This window comes from Dendrobates tinctorius, unplaced genomic scaffold (genome assembly GCF_039654945.1).
Source record: "Dendrobates tinctorius isolate UK_male_01 unplaced genomic scaffold, ASM3965494v1 ptg000031l, whole genome shotgun sequence".
In the NCBI taxonomy this organism is placed as follows: domain Eukaryota; kingdom Metazoa; phylum Chordata; class Amphibia; order Anura; family Dendrobatidae; genus Dendrobates; species Dendrobates tinctorius.
The window spans coordinates 11,550,523-11,569,987 of NW_027361699.1; positions in this window are offsets into that span (position 1 = coordinate 11,550,523).

The following is a 19,465-nucleotide window of genomic DNA, read 5'->3' on the forward strand; positions in this document are numbered from 1 at the left end:
CTGCAGTCAGTTCTGAAAATTTCATTAAGTTTCAGGCTCTCATCTAAACATTGCACTTAAAAATAGCACTCTCTATGGCTGCTTTGGGATAGTGTTTTGGCAGAAACAAATATTCCCTTCTGTTTTCAAGAAACTGTTTTTAACTGAAACAGTAAATAAATATAATTAAATCTTGGAAATGAAGGATAAAATACATTGTGTGTTGTTTTTTCCAAATCACAAAGCCAATTTGTTATGTGCCATTTTGGCATATGTAGAAGTAGATTGTTTATGTACTTGCATAAAAAGTATTTTATAGTCTCAGGTTTCAGCTTTTCACATATTAGATTTTTATCAGAAATGTTTGAAGATCTATACTAAAATAGGACATATAGCAAACTGTATGTTACAGCAAACTGCAGTGCGTTAAATAGATTCAGTGCTTTCCTGCTATAGTAGGTCATTTACCTACCCAGTGCTGAAACTCAGAACATTCATAAATTCTGACAAGGTGCTTTTGCTATAAATATGCTCTACTCAGCACTTCCAAAATTCTTTTTCCTTGTTAACTTTAGAGATACTTTTCAAAAACAGTAAAATAATGAACTATAAGAAAGCGAGGGCACTTTCATTACATAAATTATTGGTTAAAGGGGCTGTCCCGGTCTTTTATATTGATGTTATAGCATTAGAATAGGATATCAATATCTGATCAGCTGTTTCCGGTATGCCAGCAGCTAGATGTGTTCAATTGAGGAGATGCACGGTTCAGCCAACTATGTAGTGGCCATTGCTGAGTATAACACAATTGCTCTCTTTTTGAATCAAAAGGGGGCAGATGTGCAGTGCCTAGTGTGACAGGGCCACTGGTGCCGTATGTGAGGGGAGATATCACAAAGGTTGCTATCCTGCATGATGTGAAAGCCAGAAATTTTTCCTCCAGCGTGATATGTGCTGAGAGTAAATCAGTCATTTCAAGGGACTGGCTTTCATGGTGAGTAGGTCAGAGATGGGTGGAATGCCTACTCACCATATCTCTAACTCAAGGGTGTGGTTGGAGGGAGTTCAATGTCCAGCCAGTGTTTTTTTCTGTCTGTATTGGTTTGGAGGAAGGAAGCTTCAAAGCTAAGCTCCAGAGAGAGCTGTTGTGTGTGTTTGTCTCCAAAGGTGGGAGCCATACTGGGAAGGACTTTGTATGGATTTTTTATTTTCATTTACGCTTTTGTTACGATTTTGGGCTTTATGGTGTATGAAGTAATAAACCACCCAGAGAATCTAACTTAAAAGTGTTCCTGTGCCTATCTCGGGAAGTAGCTGAGTGAACCGTCTTGCCACACAATCTACAGCCACAGTACAGTTGACAGAGCTATGCTGTGCAACTTCTCAACTGAGCACATTTAAACAACATCACTGGGAACAGCTGATCTTTGTAGGTGCTAGGTGTCACATCCCCCATCAATCAGATATGGATATCCCAAAGATAGGCCACCAATATAAAAGTCCAAGTCACCCCTCTTATTTATAATATAGCGTACTTACACATAGTAAAAAATACAACTTAAATAATTATAATAAATAGAATTTATCCACCTTTAACCCCTTTCACGACATCGATCGTACATGTACTCAGGAGGTCAGCTCCTACCACCATACAGGTATGGCATGAAGATCGCAATGTCTCATTCGCAGAGCCGACGCGATTATCAGTGGGCATCAGCTATATATTATAGCTGATACCCTGAAGAATTGCATACGATCAGTGCTAAACCCTCTAATGCCACTGTCTTTAACGACAGTGACTTCGATTTGCTGCTCCATTATGACTGTGGGCCGAAAGATGGTCGCGAAGTCACCCAGGTACAGTTGCCTTTATCTTCCTGCTCAGAGCAGGAACTATACTCCTCCTCCGTGTGTGCCAGAGACTGATCTAATACCCTTCAATGCAAAAGTGTTGCAGGGTATTAGATCCGCGACCAGGGCAGTGAAAGTTGAAGTATTTAAAAAAAATCACAAAATAAAGAGCAAAAAATATTATAGAAATAAATAAATATAATGTAAAAACATAATTGAACAAACAAAGTACACATATTTGGTATCGCCACATCTGGAGCGCCTCGATCTATAAAACTGTCCCACAAGGTAACCCCTTGGGTAAACATTGAAAAAAATGCTTTTTGATCATACAACTGAATAAAAAGTGGAATAAAATGTAAATAAAAATGATATAGTTAAAAACAACATCGTGTCCTCAAAAAAACAATCCTTGATGGAGCTTCATCAGTGGAGAAATGAACAAAGCTATAGCTGTCAGAATAAAAAGATACAAAAAAATATTTTTTCTAAAAAAGTGTTTTTATTGTGTAAAAGCAGCAAAAGTTCACATATTTGGTATCGTCATATCCATGACGACCAAATATGTATAACTGTCCCACTAGTTAACCCTTCAGTGAACACCATATAGAAAAAAAGTGGCAATAAAAGTTGCTTTTTTATCATAGTGCCAATCAAAAAGAGGAATAGATAGCTATCAAGAAGTCAAATGTAAATAAAAATAGTTTCCTTGAAAACATCATCTGGTCCCACAAAAAACAAGCTGCCATACCACTCTATCAGCTGAGAAATAAAAAGTTATAACTCTCGGAATATAGTAATGCAAAAACAATTGTCTTTTCTATAAAACAGTTTTTAATGTGTAAAAGCGCCAAAACATAAAAACATGACATAAATGTAGTATCACTGTAAACATACTGACCCGAAGAAAAATGTGTCTTATCACTTTTACTACATGATGAATGGCAAAAAAATACAAAAAAAATCATGGAATGCTGGATTTTGTAAATTCTGCCTCCCAAATATCGGAATAGAAAGCGATCAAAAAATGTTATGTGCCCAAAAATGATACAAATTAAAACTTCGACATTTCCCAGAAAAATTAAGCCCTCACTTGACTCTGTCAGCAAAACTATATAAAAATTATAAATTGGCCAATTCATATTTACCCAGCAGCCACAAATTTCATATATTTCATGTTTTGCATGCTATAGCACTACAGAGTGCTACTCTATTTGCTGGTTATATATGGAGATGTCTACTCTTAGTAAGCGCCTGTGCACACCGATTTCAGTTTGGAAGTGACGGTCAGTCTTTTGATATTGGTATACATAGGCTCCCTGACTGAGCACTCCACCCCTCAGTCTGAGGCATTTTTAATTACAGCAGGATCCTATCTTCTCATTTATGCTGGGGTCATACTTGCAAGTACAATGCGAGAAATTCACATGAGTCTCTCGCATCAATACCTGGCTCTGCCGGCGGCGGATTGGACCAGAGTATTCAGCTGAATAGAAATACATGCAGCCACACACTCCGGTCCTGAGGGCCGGCGGCAGTGCCAGGTATTGATGCGAGAGACTCGCATGAGTTTCCCGGATTGCACTCACAAGTGTGACTCCAGCCTTAGACTTTAGCACAAGAGAGGGTTAACACAGGCAGGTTCACAGCAACGAGAATCCACCTTATCGTGGCTTCCGGGTACACATGAATTGGCCAATTTATGCACATAGTATATTTCATGTTTTCATGCTATAATGCTAGAGAGTGCTAATTTATTTGTTGATTACATGTTGAGATGGCTACTCTTAGTAAGCTTAGTAACCTTCTCATTTAACCCCTTCCCGACATGCACCATACTAGTACTGCTCGGTGGGAGGTGCGTTCCCGCAAACAGCAGTTCTAGTACGGTGCACCGATCTCACAGCCTCACACTGAGTGACGCGGCGATCGGGTGCGAGTGTCAGCTGTATGTAACAGCTGACACCCCACAGCAATGCCCATGATTGATGCTAGTACCGATCATGGGAATTTAACCCCTCTGAAGCCGCTGTCAATAGCGACAGTGGCATAGAGAAGCATCATGTATGGAGCCCCATCAGGACATCATGATCACATTGCCAAATTTAGATGGTCTCCATGGAGACCCCTGGCACCAAGATGACCGCAGCATCCTTCCAGGTCCTGCAGGGAAGGTGGCTTGTGAGCAACTGCTGAAAGCAGGCACTGGCATGCCTCCTTCCTTGCCTGTCAGAGTATCAGATCAACGATCTGACATTACATAGTGATGTCCCATTTTGGGACAATGTAAAAATGTTAAAAAAAATTAGAATGTGTAAAAATAATTTTTAAAAATATCCCTCAATAAAGAAAAAATAAATAAATACTTTTATTTATGTAAATAAAAAAACAATAGAAGTACACATATTTGGTATCGCTGTGTCTGTAACGACCCACTCCATAAAACTGTCCCATTACTAAACCCCTTCAGTGAACATTATAAAAAATATAAAAAAGGGGTAAAAAGCAATGCTTTATCATCATAACGCCAAGAAAAAAGTGCAATAAAATGCGATCAAAAAGAAAGATGTAAATAAAAATGGTACCGTTGAAAACATCATTTTGTCCCACAAAAAACAAGCTCCATCAAAAGAAAAATAAAAAAATTATAGCTATCAGAATAAAGCAATGCAAAAATAATTATTTTTTCGATAAAATAGTTTTTATTGTGTAAAAACGCCAAAACATAAAAAAAATATAAATGCGGTATCATTGAAATTGTACTGACCAGAAGAATAAAGCTGTCTTACCAATTTTACAACACTCGGAATAGTATATAGCAAAAAGCAATTTCTGAATTGCTGTTTTTTGTTAATTCTGTCTCACAAAAATCAGAATGGAAAACAATCAAAAAATGTCATGTGCCTGAAAATGGTACCAATAAAAACGTCAGCTCATCCCGCAAAAAACAAGCCCTGACATGACTCTTTCGGCCAAAATATAAAAATATTATAGGTGAATGATGCAAAAATTAGTTTTCACAATAAAAAGCGGATTTTTATCGGGTCTTCTGTTTTGCTGGTGTCATACACTAAAAGATAGTGTATGACACCAGCAAAACAGAAGACCCGATAAAAATCTGGTATTGCTGTAATTGCACCGACCTGAAAAATAAAGTCACCTAATCACTTATACCGCACAAGGAATGGAGTAAAAAATAAATGAAACCAATTCATCACATGCTGTTGATTTTTTCATTCTGCCTCCTAAAGATCGCAGTAAGATTCAGCACACATTTATCCTGCGCTCTACACTGAGTCCTTACATCAGAGTTTCTGTATAAATCTCTGAAATACCTTGATTCAGACAGAACCCCTGGCGTAAAATACCCTCTAATAAGGCAGATGGAGGCACTGTGGATGCCGTCTGACCTGTAATCCGGCGGTATCTGTCTTTATAGGATTGCATAAAAGTGCCATCGGCCACAGTTTTGTGCACTTCTGAAAAACACCTAACAAAATCATCATTACATCTGTAGATAAATTCCCAAAGAGTTATCATTTCCAAAATGGGGTCACTTGAGGGGGATTCTGCTTTTCTAGCACTTATGAGCTCTTTATCTGGAGTCCACAGACAAGCCTAGGAAAATCTGGGCTCCAGGAGGCAAATAGTGCTGTGTCCCTCCCGAGTCACTCCGTATGGCTAAGTAGTACTGTATAGCCACACATGGGGTATTTCTACATTCAGCAGAAATTGTGAAAAAATTTTGGTGCCATTTTTACCCATTTCCCAGTGTGAAAATGTAAAACTTGGGGCTAACACACAATCTTGGTGGTAAAAATATAAATTATTTTTTCTTCACTGCTCAATGGTATAAAAGTTTGTGACACACCTGTGGTGTCAATATAATCACTGCACCCCTAGATAGATTCATTGAGAGATTTAATTGGTAAAATGGGATCACTTATGGGGGTTCTGCTGTTCTGGCACCTCAGGGGCTCTGCCAATGTAACATGGCATCCTCAAACAAATGCAGCAAAATCTACACTGTAATAAGGCGTTTATTCCCTTCTGAGGTTTGCACTGTGCCTCAAAAGGAGTTTTTGACCACACATGGGGTAATGGTGAACTCAGGAGAAATTGCACAACTAACTTTGGGATCAATTTTCTCCTTTTGCCCTTGTGAAAATACAAAATTTATAGCTAAACCAGATTTTTGTGGGAAAAATGTGATTTTTTTTATTTTCACGGCTTAAAGTTATAAACTTCTGTGAAGCACTTAGGGGTTCAAGGTGCTCAGTACACATCTAGATAAGGTCCCAAAGGGGTCTAGTTTCTAAAATTGTGTCATGTGTGGGGGTTTCCACTGTTTAGGTACTTTAGGGGCTCTTCCAATGCGACATTTCGTCCGCTAATTATTCTATCAAATTTTGCATTTAAAAAGTCAAATGGCGCTCCTTCCATTCCAATCTCTGCCATGCGCCCAAACAGTAGTATTCCCCCACATATGCAGTATCGACATACTCAGAAGACAATGCACAACAAATTGTATGGAGCAATTTTTCCTGTTACCCTTATGAAAATATGGACCTAAAAAAGATTTATTTGGAAAAATGTGATTTTTTTTATTTCCACGGCTCTGTTATAAACCTCTGTGAAGAACCTGTGGGTTCATGGTGCGCAATACACATCTATATAAGTTCCCTAAAGAGGTGTAGTTTGCAAAATAGTATAACTTGTTAGGGGTTTCCACTGTTTAGGTACATCAAGGGCTCTCTAAATGCAACATGGCAACCAACTGCTAATTATTACGCTAATTATTGCACTAATTATTCCAGCATATTTATATTCAAAAAGTGAAATGGTGCTCCCTTTCTTCTAAGCCCTGCCGTGCACACAAACAGTTATTTTCCTCCGTTTATTGGGTCTCTGCGCACTCAAGAGAAATTGAACAACAAATTTTATGGAGCAATTTTGGAGCAATTTCTCTTGTTACCCTTATGAAAATGCAAAATTTGGAGCTAAAAAGGATTTAGCTAGGAAAAATGTGATTTTGCTTATTTTCACAGCTTAACATTATAAACTTCTGTGAGGCACCTGTGGGTTCAAGGTGCTCAATACACATCTAGATCAGTTTCCTAAGGGGTCTATTTTCCAAGTGGTTTCAATTATTGGGGTTTCCACTGTTTAGGCACATCAGGGGCTCTCCAAACATGAGATGCGGCAGCTAATTATGCCAGCAAACTTTACATTCAAAAAGTGAAATGGCGCTCCTTCCCTTCCAAGCCCTGCCGTGTGCCCAAACAGTTGTTTTTCCCCACATATGGGTTATCGACATTCTCAGGTGAAATTGCATAACAAAATGAATTGTCCATTTTCACCTGTTACATTGCAAAACTAAAAAAAAATTAGATCTAAAGGAAAATTTTTGTGAAAGAAAAGTAAATATTTATTTTTTGTTTCCACATTCCAAAAATTCATGTGAAGCACCTGAATGGTTAATAAACATCTTGAATGTGGTTTTGAGTACCTTGAGGGGTGAAGTTTTAAAAATGGTGTCATTTTTGTGTATTTTCTGTCATATAGGCTCCTTAAAGTCAGTTCAAATGTAAGGTGGTCCCTAAAAATAATGGTTTTCAAAATACCGTATATACTCGAATATAAGCTGAGCTTTTCAGCCCATTTTTTTGGGCTGAAAGTCCTCCTCTCGACTTATATTCAAGTCATATACACCATGGGGTCGAAGAGGGAGGGGGCGGGGGTGTCAGGTCATACTTACCCATCCTGGCATGGTCTCTGCAGCCCCCAGCTTCTCCGCGATCTCCCCTCCTTCCTTCAGCGGTCACATTGTATCGCTCATTACACTCATGAATATGCACATATTCATGAGGTGTAATGAGCGGTACCATGTGACCCCTGAAGGCAGGAAGAGAGATTGCGGAGAAGCTGGGGCTGCAGAGACTGTGCCAGGACCGGTAAGTATAGCGATACTCACCTGTCCAGGTCCATCGCTGCTTGCTGCTGTCTGGCACATCATCTGTCAGTGACGTTCAGACAGCAGAGGGCGTGGTGACGTGGTTAGTGCATGCCGCGCCCCCTGCAGTCTGAACATCACTGACAGAGGACGTGCCAGACAGCAGCAAGCAGCGGCACCTGGCCCCAGTGATGGAGAGGTGAGTATGTCATTTTTTTTTTTTTTAAATACAGCAGCGGCATCACATGGGGGCATAATCTATGGAGCATCTTTGGGGGCAGCATATGGGAGCATAATCTATGGAGCATCTTATGGGGGCAGCATATGGGGCCTATTCTATGGAGCATCTTATGGAGCCATTATTAACCTTTGTGCAGCATTATATGGGGTGTATTTGCATGGAGCATCTTATGGGGCCATCATGAACTGTATGGAGCATTATATGGGGCTCCTGATTCAATATGGATATTCAAAAACATTTAACTTACTGATGTCTCAATTAATTTTACTTTTATTGGTATCTATTTTAATTTTTTAAATTTACCAGTAGCTGCTGAATTTTCCACCCTAGGCTTATTCTCGAGTCAATAAGTTTTCCCAGTCTTTTGTTGCAAAATTAGGGGGGTCGGCTTATACTCGGGTCGGCTTATACTCGAGTATATACGGTATTGTTATAAAAATGAGAAATCGCTGGTCAACTTTTAACCCTTATAACTTCCTTTTACCAGCATCATACGTCATCTGGGCAACAAACAGCACATGAGTTGTCATTTGACCAGCCAATTCAGGCCCCTTAGATAGGGAATAGAAAAGGTGCGCATTCAGCAGGGAGAGTTGGTGCCAGCTGAACAGGACTTAGTCCAACATAACAATAGGAAAAACAGCTGCACTCTTGGGTGAATGCAAAAAGTGAAAGGTTTATTTATAATGGTCACCACACTAAAGATATTACAGTGATCACTGATTCAGAAGATATCAGTAAGTAAAATTTCAACCCAATCCTGAGTCTTTTTCAAGCATTGATACAACTCAATCATTAATGTGTTATAAAAACAAAACAGATCAAAATATACGAACAAAACATTCAGAGATACATTGAAGGACAAAACAAAACAGATAAAAATATACGAACAAAACATTCAGAGATACATTGAAGGAGTTCTCCTTCAATAGAAGTCTTCAAACACAGGCTGAACAGACATCTGTCTGGGATGATTTAGCGAAACCTGCTTTGAGCAGGGGGTTGGACCAGATGGCCCAGGAGGTCCCTTCCAACTCTATGATTCTATGATTCTATGATTCTACATACTATAGCTCATTTATGAGGATAGGATATAGGACAGAAAAGTGAATACAGCAGTACAACCTTAATTAAATTACCTAATAGTGTGTGTAAAGATTCACTGGTGTGTGAAAAAGTGTAGTTAATTAGGGTCCTGGTAGGGTGATAAAATAAATGTCACATAGCTAATAAATATAAGGTCTAATGTCATAACTGCATATGATGGGGTATATAGAAAGATTGAAAGAGGAAGGAGTTGAAAGGAAAAATGGTTAGTAATAGTATTAGGAGTAATACCAACCTCTATGGTAGACAACCTGGGGTGAAAAGTTGGGGAAAATTTTTCAGGGGGTATATGAACCTGTTGGAGTACAAAGAAAAATTGAGTTACTGGAGAAAGGTATATATAGGTAGGTGGTGGAGAATAGTAGGTATACTGACAATAAGGCTTGGTGCCCAGGGGCTAAGTTGAAGTTCCCTGTTGTGTGGTTTGAGGACATTGGTGGCAGTGGGGTATAAATGCGCCCTAAAGGCGCCACTTCCGGTATCGAGAAACCGGAAGTGATGAGTCAGTAAAATCTACCCCCCTTAATGACACGAACTTTACTCACTAACACAGCATAAATACTTCTTTCTTCACAGCCAGACAAATCATCCTTTTTCCCTCTACTGTGACTGGGTAAAATGTGGAGAGTGAGCCAGAGGAGATGTAGGGAATGATGGGAGTCACAACACTTAATGGCTAGTAGCTGATTTCCTGACGGATGTTTTCTATTTTCTTTGTAAAGCAGGAGTCTAGATCATCAGCACAAATAGGGACCTGCACTTTAAGGATTGAGGATGGAGTGAGAGGTATCGAATAGTTTTTTTGGGTTGTTGGATAGTGAGATGAAGGGTTATAGAGATATAGGTTCTTAATATAAATTTATAGTGAATGAAGTTTTCTGGTGTGCAAGTTTTTTTTATTATAGATGTTCGACACTCCTAGAGCATCGCTGGAGAAATAGAGTTTGTGATATGAGCCAGGGCTGTTTTACTCTGTGTTTGGAGGTTATGAGGGTGAGGGGAGCTACTTGGGCCAGGGTGCTTCTGAGAGTGTCATTGTGTTAAGGATGTGGACTTAATTGAAGATATACAAAATGAATTCAAAATGTACACATATTTGAACATATAAGAAACAAAGATGCTGATTATGTGCCTACGTGCTAGAAATCATACCTGTCAGCAGGTTTAGAACACTTATGTGGACTTTGATATGATAGCATGTCCACTTTCGCTAATGTAAAATGAAGTAATGCTTAGGAAAAGAACAGAATCATAAAAGCTAGTGGATATTGATTAAACCCCTCCTGAGGGAGGAGAAAATAGAAGGTTTTACCAATGATCAATATGATAAGTGATAATCTTTATAAGGATATGATATTTCCTCAATAAATTGGATTTTCTTGCTCGTGATTGTGTGGCCATTTACAAGTAGCCTTTCTCCATGTACACATAAATTTTCCTGAGATATAATTTGGAAACAGACAATTAAGGTGATCACACAGCTTAAGGGCAGAGATAGACTGCCTTATTTCTCGTGTGAGAATCGCATTGTAAAACTTATACTGGCTGTCGGCTGTCCTGACCTGTGCTTGACAGCTGCATAGTAATGCATCATGCTGTCTTGCTCAGGTCAGGAGATTTGATGCCTCAGTCCGTTCAGTGTGATGCGATTCTCGCACGAGTTTTACAGCCGTCTGACTCTGCCCTTAGTGTGACTCTATCAGTTGGCACAACAATGTGAGGCAAGGACGAGAAGTCCAGATGACTGCAGCTACAACAGACCTCTTCCCAGGGTGAACCACACCTGAGTGCGGAGATAGCGCACCTCCAAAAGATAGGAAAATACATCATCTTGCTTAATGACCCTCTAGTGTGTGTGCATTCAGGGATAGAGATAGCCGACTGTCGTGTCCGCAATTTACAAGTACTGAGCCTTTCATCTGACTTGAGCATTTAATAAAAAGGCTAGCATGCCGAAACAAGCGTTGGGGAGGGCGCTATCCTAGTGCCAGGGATTCTTGCTGCCAATGTAAGTTTTTTTTTTCATCTTGGGACTTCCTTTATACTTGTCATTACCATTTCAGTGTGCAGCTATATACACCCTACTCTCTTTTGCACTATGCATTTGATTTTTTCACATTCACAATGAACATTTTGAATCTAATGACCTACACTTCAATATTTATCATGTATTTGCATGAATCATGACTAAAGGGGGTTTTACACATAGCGATATCGCTAGCAATATCGCTATAACATCACCGATTTTGTGACGTTATAGCGATATCGCTAGCGATATCGCTATGTGTGATACTTACCTCCGACCGGCTCCCCCGCTGTCCATCGCTGATCGCGCGAGATCGGGCGGCTCCATTTCTCGTCGTCTGCTTCCTGCTGGGCTTCCTGCTGTGTGAGACGAGCGACCCTGGACGCGGGCGGGAGGACGTCAGGATCGCTGTGTGTGAAAGGTGAGTATCGTGCGCTGCGTCGCTGCTGCATCGCTGTGAGATCTTCAGGTGTGAAAGCTCACTAGCGATCATTTAGCGATGCACCAGCGATCCTGACCGGGTCGGATCGCTGGTGCATCGCTAAATGTAAAAGGGCCTTTAGATTCTCCCTTCTTCTTTGCAGTAGCACTTTATTCATTTTTTACACCTATTTTTGTGGTTTTCATTTTACTATTTGATACTAGGCTGTGCATATTCTCCCTGGCATTTTTATTAAATGTCTTACTGTCCTGGGTGCGTCCTTGTTTGTTTGTAATTTTAATGTAACATTTTGATTGATGTTTTTTCTATTATTGTACCTGATTAAATAATAAATTATTGTGTTTTTACATTTTTTAGTCACTACTTCAGTCCGGCTTCTTGGTCATAGGGATATTACTCTATACTTATTTATATTAATCTTACAATTTATTATATAGGTTTTACTGATGCCTCTAAGCATTTCCTTTGCTATTTTTTCTTTAAATAAATAAATAGTAATAGTACAAGTAAATAACTGGAAATTTTATTGACACTATTTTGATCAAAAGAACCTAAAACTCATCCCACCACCAGTAGTTTTTTTTTTGTACTTAGTACAAACAAAGGTGCAACGTCCTATTTTTGGGCTAAGCATTTTGTCTACAGTATATAGATTTCCATGGACATTTGTCTGAAACGTCAGATCTGGGTCTTCCTCTACACTGTTTATTTTGAAATCTGCTGACACATAGCGTGCCGAGCTACAGGCGTTATGGTTCATCTTAATTTAATATACCTTATGGTGGTGGGATGGCTTTGCACTCTTTTGATTAAAATTGTGTCATTTAAGTGACCTATTTAATTTTCATGGTCTATTACTATTTATTTACTTACTAGAGGGTATTTGCTTATTTTCTTTTTATTTTAGGTTTTGTCTGTTAAATGGCCATAGTGTGAATACGCGCTAACTAGTGATGAGCGAATACATTCGGCAATATTCGTCACTCGCATGAATAGTACACTATTCCGACTATTCGTTACTTGGCGAGTAATTTGGTATTTGCCTCGGTATATTTGAGTGACCCGCCCAGCTTGTTTGGCGCTTTATTTGCAGCCAATGAAAATGCTAGGCTGGCTTGCCAATCACAGTAATGCAGGCGCCATCTTTGGTGTGGCACTACTGTCAATAGCTGGTCTTACAGCATCATAGGGGATATTTAATCCCTGCCGGTGCCATCTTATGCACATTATATCCAGAAACAGCATAGGGAGAGCATAGTGTGAGTGTAGGGAGAGTGAAAGGAGCGCATAGGGAGATTTTTTTATTCCAAAAAGCACTTTTAAGTGCTCATGAGGGTGAATATTAGTTTTTTGTTAGATGGAGATGGCGAAGGGAGAGATTTAATACGAAGGAGAGTGAAAAGCAGGCACCTGATTGTTATGAGTTCACATCATCATTGCAAGTACATGCTTGAGAGCTCTGCTATTTTGTGTAGTTTAGTATTAGGAACAGACTGTGAGATTAGGGTGAGATAGGCAGACTTTCATCCACTACCATAAAATACAAATCAGCTCTTTTTATTGGCAAATAATATTAGGCAATGCCAGCATATACTAAACCAATTTTTTTGAGCTATATAATATTCCCGCGTAGCAGCATATCATTTTTTTACAGCTAAATAATATTCCTCAGTGCCACCATATAGTAACATCCTTTTTAAAAGCTAATTGCTAAATAATATTCCTCGCTTATGGCTTAAATAGCTAATATTTAGCTAGTAGTTGTGTGACTGGTGCAAAACCTGCTAAGCTACGAAAATGTTATTTACCAGTAATTTCCCTGACTCTGCTGTTAGTGTGTCTCATAAAGGAAATCGAAAAAATCCCCCAAAAATTCTGTTGGTGAAAAAATAGCATATTTTGATCTAGCAGTTGTGCAACTGGCGCAATCCGGGCAGAGATAATAAAACGTCACAATTTACCAGTGGAAATAATTTTCAATAGTCCGTCATTGCAGTGTGTCAGCTAGGCGACATAAAAAAATCATCTATGCAAATATAGTTCATATTGTATGGAACTACAGAACTACATTGTTGCAGTGTTACAATTTTTGTTGTCCCACAATTACTTCTTATTCAATGAGAAATTCCATTTACAGAATAGTGGTGTGTCGATGGGGCCAAGTTTTCCCCTTCGGTCGCTAACTTGGTGATGGCATGGTGGGAGGAGCTGTTTATTTTTTATGTAAATAATCCTTTCTTGGAAAACATTGAATGGTATATAAGATACATAGATGACCTGCTCATCATATGGAAGGGTGACGTCTGCCTCATTCCTCTTTTTATTGATTATATTAATGTTAATCAATTTAATTTGAAATTCACACATAGTTTTGTTAGGTCTACAATTTGTTTTTTAGATCTTCGTTTAATTGGGATACCGCAACAGTGCATTTCCTCCTCCACCTATCGCAAAGAGGTTGCTGGCAATACAATCTTGCATGCACATTCTTTCCACCCTGCTCACACAATTAAGGCGATTCCTGTAGGTGAATTAATTAGAGCAAAGAGAAATTGCAGTGAAACTTCGACTTTTGACAGGGAATTTTTTCTATAAAAAATCGTTGAAATAAATGTGGCTATATTGGACTATAAATAGAGCGGCTAATATCGTAAATAACAAAACAAGGGAAACATTACTCAAACCAAAATGTCATAATAAAAATATAACTCAACAAAATGATAGTCCCACACTGGTTCTTACTTACAGTCCATACTTCAAAGAAATCAGTAAAATAATTAATAATAATTTACATTTACTCCGTAATGACGATGTTATGGATAAGTTATTAAAAAATGGGATCAGGATTGTTTCTAGGAGAGCCTCAACTTTGGTGAATTTTTTATCTCCTAGTTTATACAGTACTAATAAAGTAAAAATAAAAATTGGTTATTGGTAATGGGCTACCACAGATGTGGTCAGTCTCCCTGTAAAGCGTGCACCTTTTCATTCAAAACCCTGTCTTTTTTTGATTCCTCAAACAACAAAGAATATAAAATCAAAAAATTTTTTAACTGAAATTGAAACTTTGTTGTTTATATTGTGGAATGTACACATTGTATTTTAAAATATGTGGGTTCGACCATTCATAGATTAAAGCACCTGTATGACATTGTTCACAACCCCCAATACGAGTATATCCAATGTATCAAGGCATTTTGTGTCTGTTCACAATAGGGATCTTTCTTCCATTAAAATTTATGCTATAGAACAAATTAAAAAAAGAACCAGAGGTGGAAATAGAGAAAAATTACTAAGAGACAGAGAGGCATTTTGGATTACCTTCTTGATACACGAACACCTATGGGTATGAATTTGAGGAAAGAGTTTATGCTTTATTATTAATCATATTCATTTAAAGTTTTTTTGTTTTATTGTTGATGTGATATATTAATTTAATGTCATGTATACTTCACTTATATTTGTGTTTTTGTCCTTTTTGGATACATTCCTGTTTTTTTTTTCTCTCTGTGTCTATTTTAAATAATTAATTATGTGCACTTTCTTGATATTCTCCTGTGTTAGCTCTTTGAGGTTATTCTGAGTCTAAGGCCAGTTTCACACGTCAGTGGCTCCGGTACGTGTAGTGACAGTTTTCTCACGTACCGGAGACACTGACACACATAGACACATTCTAATGAATGTGTCTATGCAGATGTCAGCGTGTTTTCACGGACCGTGTGTCCGTGTGCAAAACACGCTGACATGTCCATTTTTGTGCAACAGCACGGATCACACAAACCCATACAAGACAATGGGTCCGTATAAACACGTATCGCACACGGATGCTGTCCGTGTGCTGTCCGTGTGCGATCCGTGTGCATTTGTAAAAGTCAAAGGGTTAACATTGAAACTAATTTTTCCAATACACAGACACGGACACACGGACAGCACACGGACAGCACACGGATGGTACACACGGGCATACGGATAGCACATGGATGTCACACGGATGGCCTACGTATCCACACGGACACGGATAGCTCCATTGACGGTTTTTCCGGTACCGGAATTATCTGGACGTGTGAATCTGCCCTAAGAGCATATACCGCTCGAAACATGTACAGAACCTCCTGGGCACTTTCTGTGTGGCTATCCCATGTCAGGGTAAAAACCGCAATGATGACTATAGCAGCCATGCTTGTATTTTAATGAAATAAATAAAGAAAATTCTGGATTTTGCTCCTTGAGCTGGACTTTCCTTTTCTATGACATAAAAAATACTAATTTTCTATTGGTTATATAAATAGCGAATTTTTATCTAGCAGTTGTGCGACTGGCGCAAAGCCTGTTGAGAAGCACAAGCATGACTTTTTACCTGTAATTTTTGTGATTCTGCTGTTGCTGTGTGCAATAAACCTGGAAAGGAAATTGGTACATAACACCTCTGTGAGGGTACTTGTCAAAAATATAGCCAAGAATTTTTTTATCATAAGCATAATACATCTAATAAGAGAAAGTGTCACATTAAGGGATGTGGATGTGATGGTGTCCGTCAAGGCTGTCTGACAGATCAGTAGGTGGCTGTATCTCATTCTAGCTTCCAGTCAAAATTTGGTCAGTGCGCTGTACCACTGATGAACCCGGAGAAATGCGAGGATGTTGTGGGTTGGAAGGCATACACAGGCTCTACTGTGTTGACAAGCAGCACCATGATGTCTTCCACATGGTCCAGTCTCAGTAGTTAAGAGGCTGGGCCTCTGAATCATTAACCTGGTCCTCCTTCCTCCCACCATCAAGAGTCCAAGGAGACATATGACCCAACACTGGCCATTTTGAGGAACTGTTTATGTTCCTTTGTAATTTTTTGGGCCTCTCAAAGTGCACCATTAAAGAGGGTCATGAGGTGGAGTGCAGTGATGCTCAAACATTTGAGCACCCATAGCCAAGCGAAAGCCAAGTTGGAGAAGGGCAATTCATGTCTGAAGAGGTGAAGGAAAATCAAGATGCACAGTTGCCATCAGTTCAGCCTAAAATCGCAACGAGCGGGTTTTTAGTTCGGCCAGTGCAATCATAACGGATAGGCGCACACATCTGTCAACTGAAATTGCAGATAGGCTGATTGTTCTAAAATTAAACAAGTGTTAGATTTCCCCCAACTTTGTAAGCCCTATAGATGGTAGCAAATAACGTAAAAACAAGCCAAATGATTTTTTTTGCAAGTTGTCTTAACGTCCACAACTTTATATCCAAACCCATTTTGTTCAAGAAATCTTCTGCTCCTGTTTCTGCAACAAGTACAGTGGGAAAAAAGTATTTAGTCAGCCATCAATTGTGCAAGTTCTCCCACTTAAAAAGATGAGACATCATTGGTAGACTACAACTGTGAGAGTCAAAAAGAGAAAGCAATTCCAAAAAATCACCTTGTCTGATTTGGCAAGATTAATTTTTAAAATTATGGTGGAAAATAAGTAGTCAGCAACAAAAGTTCATCTCAATATTTTGTTATATATCCTTTGATGGCAATGACAGAGGTCAAACATTTTCTGTAAGTCTTCACAAGGTGGGCACACACTGTTGGTGGTATGTTGGCCCATTCCTCCATGCAGATCTCCTCTAGAGCAGTGATGTTTTGGGCAACACAGCTTTCAAATCTCTCCAAAGGTTTTCTATGGGGTTGAGATCTGGAGACTGGCTAGGCCATTCCAGGAACTTCATAAGCTTCTTACGAAGCCACTCCTTCGTTGCCCTGGTGGTGTGCTTGGGATCATTATCATGCTGAAAGACCCATCCAGGTTTCATCTTCAATGCCCTTGCAGGCGGAAGGAGGTTTGCACTCAAAAGCTCATGATACATGGCCTCATTCATTCGTTCATGTACACAAATCAGTCGTCATGGTCCCTTTGCAGAGAAACAGTCCCAAAGCATGATGTTGCCACCCCCATGCTTCACAGTAGGTATGGTGTTCTTTGGATGCAACTCAGCATTCTGTCTTCTCCAAACACGACAAATTTTGTTTCTACCAAATAGTTCTACTTTGGTTTCAACAGACCAAATGACATTCTCCCAATACTCTTCTGGATAATCCAAATGCTTTCTAGCAAACTTCAGACGAGCCCGGACATGTACTGGCTTAAGCAGGGGGACACTTCTGGCACTGCAGGATCTGAGTTCCTGGTGGTGTAGTGTGTTACTGATGGTAGCCTTTGTCATGGTTGTCCCAGCTCTGAGCAGGTCATTCACTATGCCCCCTGTGTGGTTCTGAGATTTTTGCTCACCGTTCTTGTGATCATTGTGACCCCATGGGGTGAGATCTTGCATGGAGCCCCAGATCTAGGGAGATTATCAGTGGTCTTTTATGTCTTTCATTTTCTTATTATTGCTCCCACAGTTGATTTCATTTCACCAAGCTGCTTGCCTATTGCAGATTCAGTCTTCCCAGCCTGTTGCAAGGGCTACAATTTTGTTTCTGGTGTCCTTCATCAGCTCTTTGTCTTCACCATAGTGGAGTTTGGAGTATGACTGTTTGAAGTTTTGGACAGGTGTCTCCAGTTAATGAGTGGAGGACAGAGGAGCCTCTTAAAGAAGAAATTACAGGTCTGTGAGAGCCAGAAATCTTGCATGTTTTTAAGTGACCAAATAATTATTTTCCACCATAATTTGAATAATAAATCTTGCCAAATCAGACAAGGTGATTGTCTGGATTTTTTTTCTAATTTTGACTCTCATAGTTGTGGTCTACCTATGATGTCAATTACAGGCCCCTCTCATCTTTTTAAGTGGGAGAAACTGCAAAATTAGTGGCTGACTAAATACTTTTTTTCCAATGGACTTAGTTGTCATCTATGTATACCTCACCTGGGTAATGTTTTTTAGTTTTTGAAAATTTTGCACATTGTGCAATGGTGAAACTTGTACTTCCTATCTCTACCTCATGTAATAACTGCAAAGTGTATTGTGAGGTCCGCCATCACAGTGCTTCTCAGCATGTATGATACAGACCCCTTGGGTAATTTGTTTGAAGCCTGGCACATTGACCAATGCTGAAACTTGTACTCCCTATCTCTACCTATATTAGTAATTGCAAAATGCATTGTGAGGTCCCCATCATGGCGTATTTCAGTGTGTATGGTACAGACTCTTTGGGGTAATTTTTGGAAATCTTTGTACATTGAGCAATGGTAAAATTTCTTCTCTTAATCTCTATATATTCTATTTTTTTATTATGTTGCCCTACTCAATCTCTTTAAGCATGTATCTGGTAGCCTGATGTTGATTTTTGGGACTGCACTAGGACATTTTGGAACATCAATGCGTTAACATGCTCCACACACTGCACAGAGGGAATCTCAAGCTGTGTCCTCTTTGGTCTCCCATTCCTTTGCAGCCACAGAGATTCCTGCTCAGTAGAGATGTTGGTCCCGGCGTCTTGCCCAGGCTGATACTAGGTATCTGGTTGATCCTTCTGGCTCTGCTGTAACACCATGCTTGAGTCAGAAGCAAGCAGATGCTTCTGGGACTAAGTCCTTTCTTTTGCTTACTGAGCATTCCTGTGGGACGACCTCTCATTGGATGTTGGAGGTCACATGTGCAGGTCCCATTCCTGCTCGGATTGGTCCACTGGGAAGGTCCTGGAAGGACGCCGCTATAAAAGAGTTGCATGGCCACTCGGCCATGCGCTAGTATAGACTCTTGTGGCTTATGGTGTGTATGATGACGGATGCTTCATAATGCGACTGACTCATTATGTTCCCCTCCCTCTGTTTGTGCTTGGGTTCAGGGAATAGGAGTTAGAGTCAGCGCCCACCTGTGGCATTGCATTCGCCATCGTGTTCCCAGTCATCAGCACGTGCTAGCATCCGATGGTGCCTATCTGTCCAAGGCACT